This window comes from Mesoplodon bidens (assembly GCF_964165515.1).
Source record: "Mesoplodon bidens genome assembly, chromosome: 3".
NCBI classification, from domain to species: domain Eukaryota; kingdom Metazoa; phylum Chordata; class Mammalia; order Artiodactyla; family Ziphiidae; genus Mesoplodon; species Mesoplodon bidens.
In genome coordinates this window covers 48,543,211-48,556,084 of record NC_138178.1, presented here as the reverse complement: position 1 = coordinate 48,556,084, position 12,874 = coordinate 48,543,211, and the positions used below count along the sequence as shown (strand labels likewise).

Below are 12,874 nucleotides of genomic sequence, written 5' to 3'. Positions count from 1 at the left end.
CCATATCTCCTCCCTCTTGCACCTCCCTATACCACCCTCCCTATCCCACCCCTCTAGGTGGTCACAAAGCAGTGAGCTGATCTCCCTGTGCTATGCGGCTGCTTCTCACTGTAATTCTTTGTGCTATCCTTTCAACCTTTTCTATACTGGGACATTTTGGTAATAACAAGTGGGGGAAACAATGGGAGTATTCAGTGACTCAGGTGAGTATTATAATGGAGGATGACTTAGTAAATAGTAGGTGCTTACAAAGATTATTTTATGGCCAGCAATGCATAGCTGCATTACATAGTTCCACATACATATATGATCCCATTTCATCCTCAGAACAACCCTGTGGGGTCTCGAATAACCCCATTCACTACTGAAAAGCAGAGGCCTAGAGATCACGGTGATTTGCTCAAGGCTACCTGTGGGTAAGTGACATAGCTAGGACTGAGACTAGGTTTTTGGACTCCAAATCCAGTTCTCTTTTACCCAGTCTCCCTCATGAGTCTATGGTTTATTTTCCCCAAGAGGAGCCCTTGTGTTTATCTTCCCAGTCCCACACTGTCCTTGGGCTGGCGATCGTCCTCTCCTCCTTCCGGGTCTGCAGGGGGTGGAGGGAGGGTGGGTGGCAGGCACCCAAGAGAGGATGGCAGCTGACCTTGGCTGAGGCCAGGGTGAGTCTAGGCAATGGCCTGGCTGGAGACAGCTTGCCTGTGTGGGACCGTCATCTCCCAAGCCAGAGAGAGCCCCGTGTGGGCTCATAGTGAGCATCTCCCTTGAGGATGATCCTGCCTCGGGCGCTGTGCCAGAGGGTGAGTTTTATCACTTGCCCTCACCAATAGCCAAATAAACGGCTCGTTCTTGGCCTCCTGCCAGTGATAGCTCCTGCTGCCACAAAGTCTTCATCATGCTGTTCAAAGGGCCAAGCCCCTCCCCCACTAGCTTCCAGCTGGCTCCTGTGCACCTCAGTGGGCCAGAGCTTCCTGCACCCGCACAGCCAAAGCCCCCTGTTTAGGCCTGGTTCGGAGGGTGCAGATTTATACTCACTTTCCAATCTCAGGTATACGTATAAGCCTCTTTTTTCTAATTCTGAAGCACCAGCACCCCAGGGAGTTGTTGAAGCTCAGACAGAACCATGATATACCTGTGGTGTCCCCAGGGTCCCCAGTGCCTGGCCCAGGACCCAGGTCCGAGCAGGATCTTCAGAGGTTTGCTGGATGTCATGGGCTGAATTGTATTCCCTGCCCCCACCCCCAAATTCATATGTGAGGTCCTAACCCTCAGTATCTCAGAATGTGACTGTCTTTAGAGATCGGGTCTTCAAAGAGGTAATTAAGTTAAAATGAGGTCCTTAGAGTGGGCCCTACTCCAATATGACTGGTGTCCTTATAAGAAGATGAGGACAAAGACATGTGCAGAGGGAAGATCATGTGAAGATAAGGAAAGATAGCCATGTGCAAGCCAAGCAGAGAAGGCTCAGAAGAAACCAGCCCTGCCGACACCTTGATCTCTGATTTCTAACCTCCAGAACTGCAAGAAAATTCATTTCTGTTGTTTGAGCCACCAGTCGGTGGTCTTGTGTTATGGCAGCCCCAGCAAATGAATATACTGATGAAAGTTGGATGTGGTAGAGTCCTAACACAATACCTGCACAGAGCTGGGGTGTGGCTAGATCTGTGAGTGGTCTCAGGCCCTGGCACCATCCTCCAAGTGTGGACTTCCCTGCGTGAATTGGTCATCTGGACGTCTCCTGGTGTGAGTCGACGGTGGAGCCCCACCCTCCCTCCTGAGTCTCCTCTCCAGCTCTTCCTGCTTTGACATCACTCATCCTGATCACAAATCTCAGGGACGGGAGTCTCTCTGTGTGGCGTGAAGGTGGTGGCCAGGGCATGACAGTAACACACCAAGAGGACCTAGCCATGAAACAGTGGCAAGACCTCATGAAAGGAGATTTCTCAGGTGCTGTTTTGCTGATGTCATCAAGCCCCCTGTGGAGGGTCCAGCTCAGCTTGTGAAAACAACCCTGTTCCTAGAGGATTCTTGGATGAAGAAAAATGCTCTAACCTTTTCAAAGCATCCTTGGTTGCCTTACATTGGCCCAGAATTTTCAGGCTTGATATCATGAGGCCTCTCCTTGTTTTGGTCTGCCTGGATTTGTGCTTACATCTTGTTTCTGAGGGGCAATGATGGAGGCTGAGACACAAGGGAACCAGGACTTTGTTCAGGGATGGGTTTTCTCCTGGACCATTGAGAGGTAGACATCACTCACAGTGGGTAAGGTGAGTGCCAACTTCTAGTTAGAAGTGGCCAGGCCCAGAGAGGCTCAGAGTATGTCCTAGGATCCCCTGGCACTGAATAACATCCAAGGTGGGAAACCTCTGAAAGCCAATGTACCCATGTGGGCTCTGAAGGGGCACCAGCATCACCAGAAATAAGCACCAGTGAGAATCCCAGGGACCCTGGGAGCCTTCCCTGCCGCTTCCTTTCTCTGAGCCACAATTTTCCCTGTTAAGTGGTGATAATGATGCTTATCACACAGGAGGATCGCATGGATTAAGTGAAATAAATAGGCAAAGCATTTGGCACATTTGAAAGTTCTTAAAAATAATAGTTACTATTATTTCATACTTCTTGGTTCTACTCAAAGCAACGTAAGCATCAAATGTATATTTTTTATTGTTAGTACTCTATCCAAAAATGAATGTGTGTCTGGCCCACTATAAAATAGCCTTGGGACCAAAGGTCTAATGGTCATTTACTGCTTGGCTTGCTCTTACAGAATCGTGCCTTTGTCCTGCTGGTGTTTGGGAATCTTTGAATGGCTCAAGGCAACTGAGTTGCACTAAGCTTGAGGCAGGGGGCAATGTTTCATGTTTAAAGTGGATAGAACTTTGCGTTCGTATTTCTCTCTACCGTTAACGGTTAAATAGCTGACACCAGATGAGGTAGCTGTGGAAGGTCTCAGGGTACCACAATGCCTCTCAATGAGCTCTCTTGACACTCAGGATATCAGTGCTGGAAGGGTTACTACTGGTGAGAAATTGGAGTCACAGGAGGTAAAGGCAGCCACCACCTAAGGCTGTTCGGCTAGGGTGGAGGTATTGAGAGATGACATTACCCAGGTTTCTTGGTATGTGAGAAAATGAAAACAAACACAACAAAAAGGAGGCTCGCTGGCAGCCAGATCACGATGTTCCCAACTGAACATAGACAACGCCCACAAAACAGAAACAATGTGCTACAAGGACCCTTTGCGGCTACATTTGCAACAGGACAGAAAGGAGGCCACTCTGAATCCAAAAAACGTGACTAAACATTCCCTGCTTCCAACTAACAAGGAGAGACTGTTGCTCCTGTACCAATGCCAGCTCTAGCTCTGCCTGCTGGAACGTTATTGATTAAATTAAGCAATAATGAGTTCACAATAATTAATTAATTATTAAATTATTTAGATACTAGATCACTGAATGGCCCCCTTCCCCTTTGACAGAATCCCATCCAGAATTGCCCCTGCTTCCCCAACCCTTCCTTAGTTTCATCTGTCACAAGCCCAAATTTTCTAAGAAAACCCTCTCAACTCCTCGTGCAGGGATGCCCCTGGGTTTCTCTGGAGTGCGTCCTCCCTTGCTGCAGTAAGCCAAATAATCCTAACTTTCATTTGACTCCAAGTGTGTTCCTAGTGGCCTTTGGCTGGTGAACCTTTACATCTGTAAAATGGGCATAATATATAATAATACCTGCCCAGTATTCTTTACAGGGATATTATGAGAATCAAGTGATATCATGTAGGTAGGAATAAGTTCTTAAAGTTGAAATTGCTATAGGTTTATAAACTAGTGATGTGGAATTTGCAAATGGTTCTCTTTTCAGACTTAGAAGAAGGTACTTTTTAAATGGAAGGTTCCTATTTAAGCTTCTAGTATGTGTTCCTGCCTCAGTTTCATTGGTGTAAATCCCTCCTACCATTTAGTATTAGGAATAGCAGTTAACAAGTAAATTTCAAATAGAGTTGCCCATGGGCTGGAGCCCTCCTGGGAGGAAGGTCTGAGTGTTTGTGGGCACCAGCCAGGTGCGGTTGCAGAGCCTGTAACTTCCGAGTGCCAGCCCTGCCTTTTCCTGCTGATAGCATCTCTTTCCATCAGGGAGTGGCTGGGGTTTCAGCCAGGCTGTGAGGGGAAGCCATCCACCAAGCAGGAAAGGCAGCCAAGTCCCTCCCTTTTTCAAACACCAACCTCAGTGGTGGCCCCACTGCCTCCAGGGTGAGGGCCAAACTCATTAGCATGGCCTTTGATGCCCTTACCTCTGTCCACTTCTTTTTTTGTGCCCTCCCCTGAGCTACAGCAAACGTCTCAGGGATTCCCAGTTTCATTTTCTGTTTTCAAGCCTCCAAGACTGGCTCATGCTTTTCCTTCTGATTGCTACGTCCTTCCACTTCTCCTTCAGGGCTCAACTCAAATATCACTTCCTCTATAAAGCCTTCTCTGCTAACCTCTCCTGCCTCAGGGCCTTGAGATGTTTTGTACCTAATTGTGCATTTATCATACTGTGTTGAAATTGTGCCTCTTCCAATCTCTAATCTACACACACACACAAACACACACACACACACACACACAGGGCTGTAGGGGGCCCCAGACTCAGTCAATTGGGAAGCTCCTTGATGAATGGTAGTGTGCTTTTTCATTTTTGTGTCCTTAGGAACATGTTTTCGTACAAACCATGGAGCCTGGTACACAGTAGGTGGTTAATAAATGCTATAATTTGCTGGTGTTGATCTTGTTATATTTCAGTAAAAAGAAGTATGTTGTTTTCACTATTTTGATTTCTCTTGGGATAAGGAAGCTGGAACATTTGTCACTGGAAAGTTTTTCTCAGTCACAGAAAGGCCAGTCCTAGTCAATTGAAAATCACAGGCTCTGCCCAGCTCTTGGTAATGCCCAGCTCATATGAAAAGAATTTGCTGGATCCTATTTTCAGGCCTGCCAAGGCATGCTTTACTGTGTATGGTTAATTCATTATTGCAACTAGTATTTTTCTACCAATTACAAGTAAATCTCAGCTTGGGAATTTTTTTTTTTTTCCAATTCAAGAACCACTTTCTTTTCAGCATGACGATGTTTTATTTTGGAGGAATAAATTGTCACAAATATCTAGGGGTCTTATATTATTTGGGAGATGGCTACCCCTGAGGGAGGTCAATATTCAGGATCAATAGACATTGATATCTCTCCCCTTCCCCCCCTCCAGGAGACTGAGAAATGAAAGCCAGGTTTGCCCTGGAAGCTTGTATTGTTTCTGAGGGAAGAGCCTTAAGCCTGAAAATCAGGAGACCTGGGTTCAAGTCAAGTTAATGTTTTGCCATTAACTGTCTATTTTTGTTTTTCTAGTGGTTCTCAAGGTGTATTCCCCGCACTTGAAGCAGCACTTGGGAACTTTAGAAATGCAAATTCCTATATCCACCCCAGGCCCACTGAGTTAGAAACTTGCAGATGGGACCCAGAAATCTGGTTTTAATAAGATTTATTTATTTAACAAATTTAATAGAATTTATTTATTTTATAAATAAATGAGATTTAATAAAATCTTATTTTAATAAGTTTCTCAGACACGCTAAAATTCGAGAACCTCTGACCAGTCAAATCCCTTTGTTTTATCTTTTTTTTTTTTTTTTTTTTTTTTGTGGTATGCGGGCCTCTCACTGTTGTGGCCTCTCCCGTTGCAGAGCACAGGCTCTGGACACGTAGGCTCAGCGGCCATGGCTCACAGGCCCAGCCGCTCTGCGGCATGCGGGATCTTCCCGGACCGGGGCATGAACCCGTGTCCCCTGCATCGGCAGGCGGACTCTCAACCACTGCGCCACCAGGGAAGCCCTGTTTTATCATTTTGATGTGAATTTTTAAATTATTCAAATCATAAAGCAAACACTACATACATAGTACAACATTACATAAAATTTGGAAGAGACAAAAATTTAGATATAAACTCAACTGAAGTTTGAACATGTTTGTACATTTTCTTCTAGTAGTTTTTTTTTTCTCAAATATACGTTTTCATGGAGTTGTAATCATAAGACACACACAGTTAGGTATACTACTTTTGTCCCACTTAGTCTTGGAACGAAAATACTATTCAGTGTTGCCACCTTTATATCGTCATAAGAACTATTTTAATGCCACAACATGCCATCTAAAAGCTGTTAAAATCTACTTCACCAGGCCCCTGAAGGTGAACCTGTATATATGGAGGAGAAAATGCTGGGGACAGACAAAGAGGCCTCTCCTTCAATACACTTGATCTTCTCTTTACTTCTTCCTACCCCTCCCCTCAAATCCCACCGTGGAAATATCGAAACTATGAGTGTTTCTGGAAATAGAGTCATAAGCAGAGAGGAAAGTGACGTTACCCAATAGTCATGAGTTTTCCAGAGTCATCCAGAAACTTGGTTTTTCCCATACCTGAATCCTCTCCTGAAACCCTGAAGCAGCTAAGGCATCACTGCACTACCTTGTGGCAATGTCTGTGAATTACACCTTCTCTTGAGAAGCATAGCTTGCACCCTGAATCTTCCAATGTGGGAATGACTCCTTGCCCTAAGCTCGGTGCCTGATTGTCAGCAGCTGGGTACACCTGCTGTCCACCTTAACATAGCAACCCCACTCCCTGCAGGACTGGCTGGGTTCTGACCCATTTTTCTAGTTCTCACCTTGGGGCTGAAGTCTGGCCATGATCCTCAGCTTGTTTGGCAGGGGTCCAGATGTTTTGCCTGCTCCTGGCCAGCCCCCTTCCCTCTAATCCCTGGCTGACAGGGCTCCACTCTAAAATGAACACTCTCCTGGGAACCAGTGTACGGCCACCCTTCTGGCCATAAGCATTGCTGGGCCCCATGGATGTCAGGCGCACACCCCAGGCTGAGGTCAAGGTGGTCACATCCCCTTGGAGAATGTAACTGGGACTGCTCAGCCGTGTCTTGTGGACCAGACCTAAAATCGGGCAAGCCTCTGGCCCAGCCCTGCCTCTCCTTCCCTTCTCCCTGCTGACTCGCCTGCAAGGACGCAGCATGCCTTGTAGCATTGTGGCAGCTGGTGTGGAAAACAGGGCGGAGAGAATGTGGTGGTGGGGATCTTGCTCACCTGGCCCACCATTAAATATGGGTTCAGGTCCTGGGTCCCTTGTGAAAGGCAAGCAGGGTGGGAGATAGGCTGCTGTACTCTCACTTCAGGCTTGTCCTCTCTGGGTACGATGCCCTCAGGAGGGCTCCAGAATGGCTCAGCCATAGGGCCAGGAAGTATGGCAGTGGGTGGGAGAGTCTCTAGCAGAGAGCATGTAGAATTTCACAAGAATTCTGGGGCTGGCTTTCTGCTGAGTCTGCTTTCATGTACTCGCCCAGGTGAATGAGTTCCATCTCTGGATACTACCTCAGGTATTACTCATGAACCATCTTCCCTGCAGTTGTGGAGGACTGTTAGGAATTTTCAGGTCCCGCTGGGGCTGTAACTCTGGGCTTGGCTGAGCCCATGAGGATGGTGGGAGGTGGCCCCTCTAGGGACAACAAATCCAGGACCAATCTAATTGCAGCTTACCAGGTTTTTTAAAAAAACTTTTTTTTCCTTTCACATTTAAACACTTAAAACACATACACATACATTCATTCTCTCTCTCTCTCTCTCTCTCTCTCTCTCTCTCTCCCCCCGCCCCCCCATGGCCTTAATACTCTTTATAGATCTTTACTTATATTTCAAATCCCTAGCAATATACATGTATGTAGTTTTATCATAGTTGTGATTCAATATGTAGGTTATTTAGTCCTCTTTTTCTCCCCCGCTTTATTGCCTATAAAATTTCCTCATACTTATTTTTTAAAAGCTACAAGGCCAGTTGTTATGTAACCTTTTGGAGGTCACAGGTCCCTTTGATGATTTGCCAGAAGTTATGACTTCTCTCCTACCCTCAAATGCACATTCATACAGCCTTGGGTACCATCCTAAGAGGCATCCAGCCTCTCTGAAACCCATCCCTGGGCTAGGTTAAGAACCCTTGTATTGCACTATGAGTGCCTAAGGGTCAGCATTAAGCTTTTTATTTCTGAATCTCATTATTTTTCCCAAAAGTTCCTAGAACTTCTAGTAGTAGGTATTGAAAACAATGCTTGTTTAAAGGAGGAATTAGTAATACCTGGACCCTCCATCCTTGATGGTTTATTGTCGGGCATTCAAGTTGTTTTCAGTTTTACTGCACTTGTGATGTAGTATTGCTGTCAACTCCTTCCTATTTTTTTTTTCCTTCTCCTTCCTGGAAGGCCTGGTTTTGGAAGGTGTTTGGACTTGGAAAACATGTGTACTTCATTGGCTCTGTGCCTTTGCTTATGCACAAGGAAAGCCTCCTTCACTTTTGTCCAGATTCCATCCTGCAAGACTCGGCTCAAATGCTGCTTCCTCCCAGAAGCCTTCCCTCTACGTACTTGGAAGTCAACTCTTCTCCATCTCTACCTGCACCGTGTCTTAGTCAACTCAGGCTGTTGTAACAAATTACAATAGACTGGGTGGCTTGTAACCAACAGAAATTTTTCTCACAGTTCTGGAGGCTGGAAGTCTGAGATCAGGGTGCAAGCATGTTGGGGTTTGGGTGAAAACCCTCTTCCAGGTTTCCTCACATGGTGAACAGAGTTAGTGAGCTCTTTGGGGTCCCTTTTATAAAGACGCTAATCCCATTCACGAGGGCTCCACCCTCATGACTGAATCACCACCCAAAGTCCCCACCTCCTAATATGCTATGCTATTGAGGGTTAGGATTTCAACATATGAGTTTTGGGGGGACACAAACACTCACTCCATTGCACTCCTCTCCAGTGGTACTCAGCATATTTATGGTTTAGTTGAAAAAATTTTATATATACATCTTATCTCCTTTATTACACTCAGTGGTATACCTTATATATTTGAAACCCAGAACGGATCATTTTAATACCACTTTGCTCTATAAAACAAAGCTATTTTCAGTTATATGCATGCAAAAATCGGCAATAATCACTATTTTCTTGATTTGTTATTTAGTTTTAAAGCAATGAACAATTTAAAAAAGAAGAATACATTTCCACTTTAAAGATACGCAAGTGCATTAAAGATATTTCCTGGAAGAACCAAAATTTTTACTTACCAAACAAAATATTATACTTCACAATTCACTGTAAAATCTGTTTTACTGTTTTACATTTTAAACACAAAACTCTAAGTGGTCACACGGGATAGGAGAATTGAAGTTCTCGGGTTCTGTATCTTTGTCTTTATAATCACTACGGTATCATTTTAAATTTCAAATCTGCTGTTTAAATGCAAGAACAGGCAATAAGTATCACGGGATTTGGAGACATGAGATGACCAAAGTGAGCTGGGAGGATTCTGAACCATTAGACACTTGCAATGAGCACATGTCACAGTCCACGAGTATCAGGGGCCAACTGCAAAACTGGGAGGTCTCTAAACTGACATCGACAGAGAACATTTATTCAAGGAGAAGTAATATAAAACTGTGATTATTTGAAGTTTACATATATATTAATAAAACTCAACAGTAACCACAGCAGTTGTTTACAAATTTGACCAAAAAACTATTTTGAGGGGGAGGGGCTTTAGTTTTATCACTGGCATTATATAGAATTGTGATGATGAAAGGAAGACCAACTTTTAGTAAGTTCTATTATTATTTTGCACTCTCTATGGATGATGGCCCCCTTATTGCTGCTGGCAGTGCAGGCAGCTCCCATCTCCCTACCCTTGGTCCACCCAATGTGACAGTAAGCTCATGGAAAGCAGGGGCTACTGTGCGGTCTACAGTTGTACAGTGTCTGCTGCACAAATACAGCAGTTCTGAGTGTGGGCCTTGGCAGGACCTCTGAGGATGTCCTCCCTTTTCCTATATATGAGTCCAGTTTTCTTCATGTATTCTGGACAAAGCAACATATCACAACAGATTCAATACAGAAACAGATGAAAAAATCCAGCTGCTTCTATTAAACCAGACATTACAAAATTAGCAAAATTTCTTTGTGAACCAATGTCACTCTTCTGACTCACTTTTTTTGTTGTTGTTTGGAAAATACAAGTTATTCCTCATAATATCATGTTATATATGTTAGCATGTGATGACTTTGTTGTTATTTTATTATTATTTTTTTGCGGTACGCGGGCCTCTCACTGTTGTGGCCTCTCCCATTGCGGAGCACAGGCTCCGGACGTGCAGGCTCAGTGGCCATGGCTCACGGGCCCAGCCGCTCCGTGGCATGTGGGATCTTCCCGGACCAGGGCACGAACCCATGTCCCCTGCATCGGCAGGCGGACTCTCAACCACTGCGCCACCAGGGAAGCCCTGTTGTTATTTTTAAAAGCATTAAAATTAAAAAAAAATTTCTCAGTTTTAGTCTCTAATATGGTAAATATTGATACCTGTGTTCCACGGAAAAAAGAGCTCTTTGGGGGATCTCCCTGGTGGTCCAGTGGGTAAGACTCCACATTCCCAATGCAGGGGGCCTGGGTCCGATCCCTGGTCAGGGAACTAGATCCCGCATGCATGCTGCAACTAAGAGTTCTCATGCCACAACTAAGAAGTCCGCGTGCCGCAACAAAGATCCTGCGTGCCTCAACTAAGACCTGGCGCAGCCAAAATACATAAGTAAAATAAATAATATTAAAAAAGAAAGAGCTCTTTGGAATTCTGAATAATTTTGGAAAATGTAATGGTGTCCTGGGACCAGGAAGTTTGAGAACTGTTGTATTAAAAGCACTGCCTTATATATGGCAGATGGCTATGCACACGTACTTGTTAAATGAATGAGTGACTGACGGCTGGGCTTCAGTTGCTTCTAGGATGTGGACTCTGTGGCTGGAATTGCAGGGAGGGGGCAGGCACCTTAGGCAGCGGTCAGTGGATACCACTGGAAGGTGGGGCTGCCAGGGTCTAGGAGTAGCAGCTACCATTTAAGCAGTATTGATCCTCCTAGCCACACCAGTGGGGTGGGCTGGGCCTCAGGCAGGGAGGTCTGGGGATGAGAACAATGGTAGCTCTGTGTCCTGGGGTCTTCAGGAGGCTCACCATATCTTGTTTCCCTTGGTGCTGGTAGGCAGGAATTATTCAAATAGTCCTCTCCTGTGAGAGGAACCCAGCAGAATGGATTTCTAGGGATCTCTGGCTGTTAAACCACTGGGTGTGAGCACAACAGCCAGAAACCTGTAGCCTTAGGCAGACAGATCAACCTCTAGGTGCCTCTCGTGGCTCTGCCCTGAGCAACCGTGGGATCTCCAGCAAGTCACTTTTCCGCTGGCTGACTCAACCACAAGGTGAGGGTGGGATAAAATGTTTGCACAGTGTCTGGCATATACAGGGTGCACAATACATACTCAGCAACCCCTGGGGAGGCCATCCTGCCTTTTATCCTTCACCTCGGCTCTAATGGCTTCCAACCCCCAAGTCTCTACTGAAACTTCGACTGGGCCAATCAGTAGCAGAATGGATAAACCAAGGGTGGTATATTCATACAACAGAATGCTACAGTGAACAGAATGATGAGTCACACCTCATGCAACTGCATGGTTGAATCTCACCAACATAATGTTTAGTGAAAGAAGCCAGAAGCAAAAGAGCATATACTGTATGTGTCCATTATCGAAAAGCTTCCCCCAAGAGCAAAATGATCTATGTTAAGTCTCAAGAGGTGTGCAAGGGAGGCTTCTGGGATGCTGGCTCAGATTGTGAAAATTCATTGAGCACTTATGATATAGGCACTTTTTTAGATATATATTATACTTCAGTAAAAAATTAACAAAAACAACATTCTGGGCCAAAGGGCAGGAAAGGCCCTTCACCAATATCCCTGTGAACACGGAATAAAAATCATCAGCAATTCTGCCCGTATGGCTCTAAATTATTATTATCATTTTTGGACTCAGCTTGATAAGTGAGATGATGTATGCAAAATAATTAACCTTGTGGTTGACACACAAATTGCTCAATGAATGGTAATAATTAATACTGCTAATAAGTTATTAACTGACCTAGTATTCAAAATAATAATTAAACATAAAGAACAGCCTTTTTTCTTTTTTTTTTTTTTTTTTTTTTTGCGGTAGGCGGGCCTCTCACTGTTGTGGCCTCTCCCCTTGCAGAGCACAGGCTCCGGATGCGCAGGCTCAGCAGCCATGGCTCACGGGCCTAGCCGTTCTGCGGCATGTGGGATCTTCCCAGACCGGGGCACGAACCCGTGTCCCCTGCATCGGCAGGCGGACTCTCAACCACTGTGCCACCAGGGAAGCCCAGCCTTTTTTCTTAAAGGAGAAAAAAATGTTCTGGAATTTTCAGGCAATCTTTGGGTAGTAAGTTCCTAATTCTTTTTGGAGCTCCCTCCAAGCAGAGTCTTTGAGGAAAGAAAAATCTAAGCCTCTACCTTAGAGTTTCTAGGTCCTGACCAGTAACCAGCACAAAAACAAAGTCCCAAAGGCCAGTCTCATTTGCCCAAAGTGTTCAGTTCACTTCATATCCATGATTTATTGATCCAATGCACTGTTTAGCCAGGAACCTGGAATCCACCTACCTGATCAAGCATTTGGATCTCTTTGGGCATCAACCTAGTGTGTGAATTTACAGACCAAACAGGTGTGACTGCTGTTGAATTCCTCAGTCTCAAGAGTAAAACTTTGGCAGAAAAAGTGAAGTCTAGAAAATGTGCAATGATAGCTCTGTTTTCAACCTGACTGGAAGGAGGATTCTACAAATTCCTCTCTTCTGAGAGAGCCAGCAATTAGACAACCCTCAGCAAGATGAAGCATTTCATTGCAAGCTGTTCTCCTCAACTGCAAATTAGATGCCAAATTAACTCTCAGGAAGGTATGAAACTCTT

The 12,874-nt window shown here is 45.0% G+C and overlaps 1 protein-coding gene across 3 annotated transcripts in view; it reads right to left on the bottom strand.

Moving 5' to 3' along the window:
* LIPC (lipase C, hepatic type) overlaps positions 1 to 12,874 on the bottom strand; it is a 177,680-nt gene that overhangs the window by 145,826 nt on the left and 18,980 nt on the right. The gene's annotated exons all lie outside the window — the stretch shown is intronic.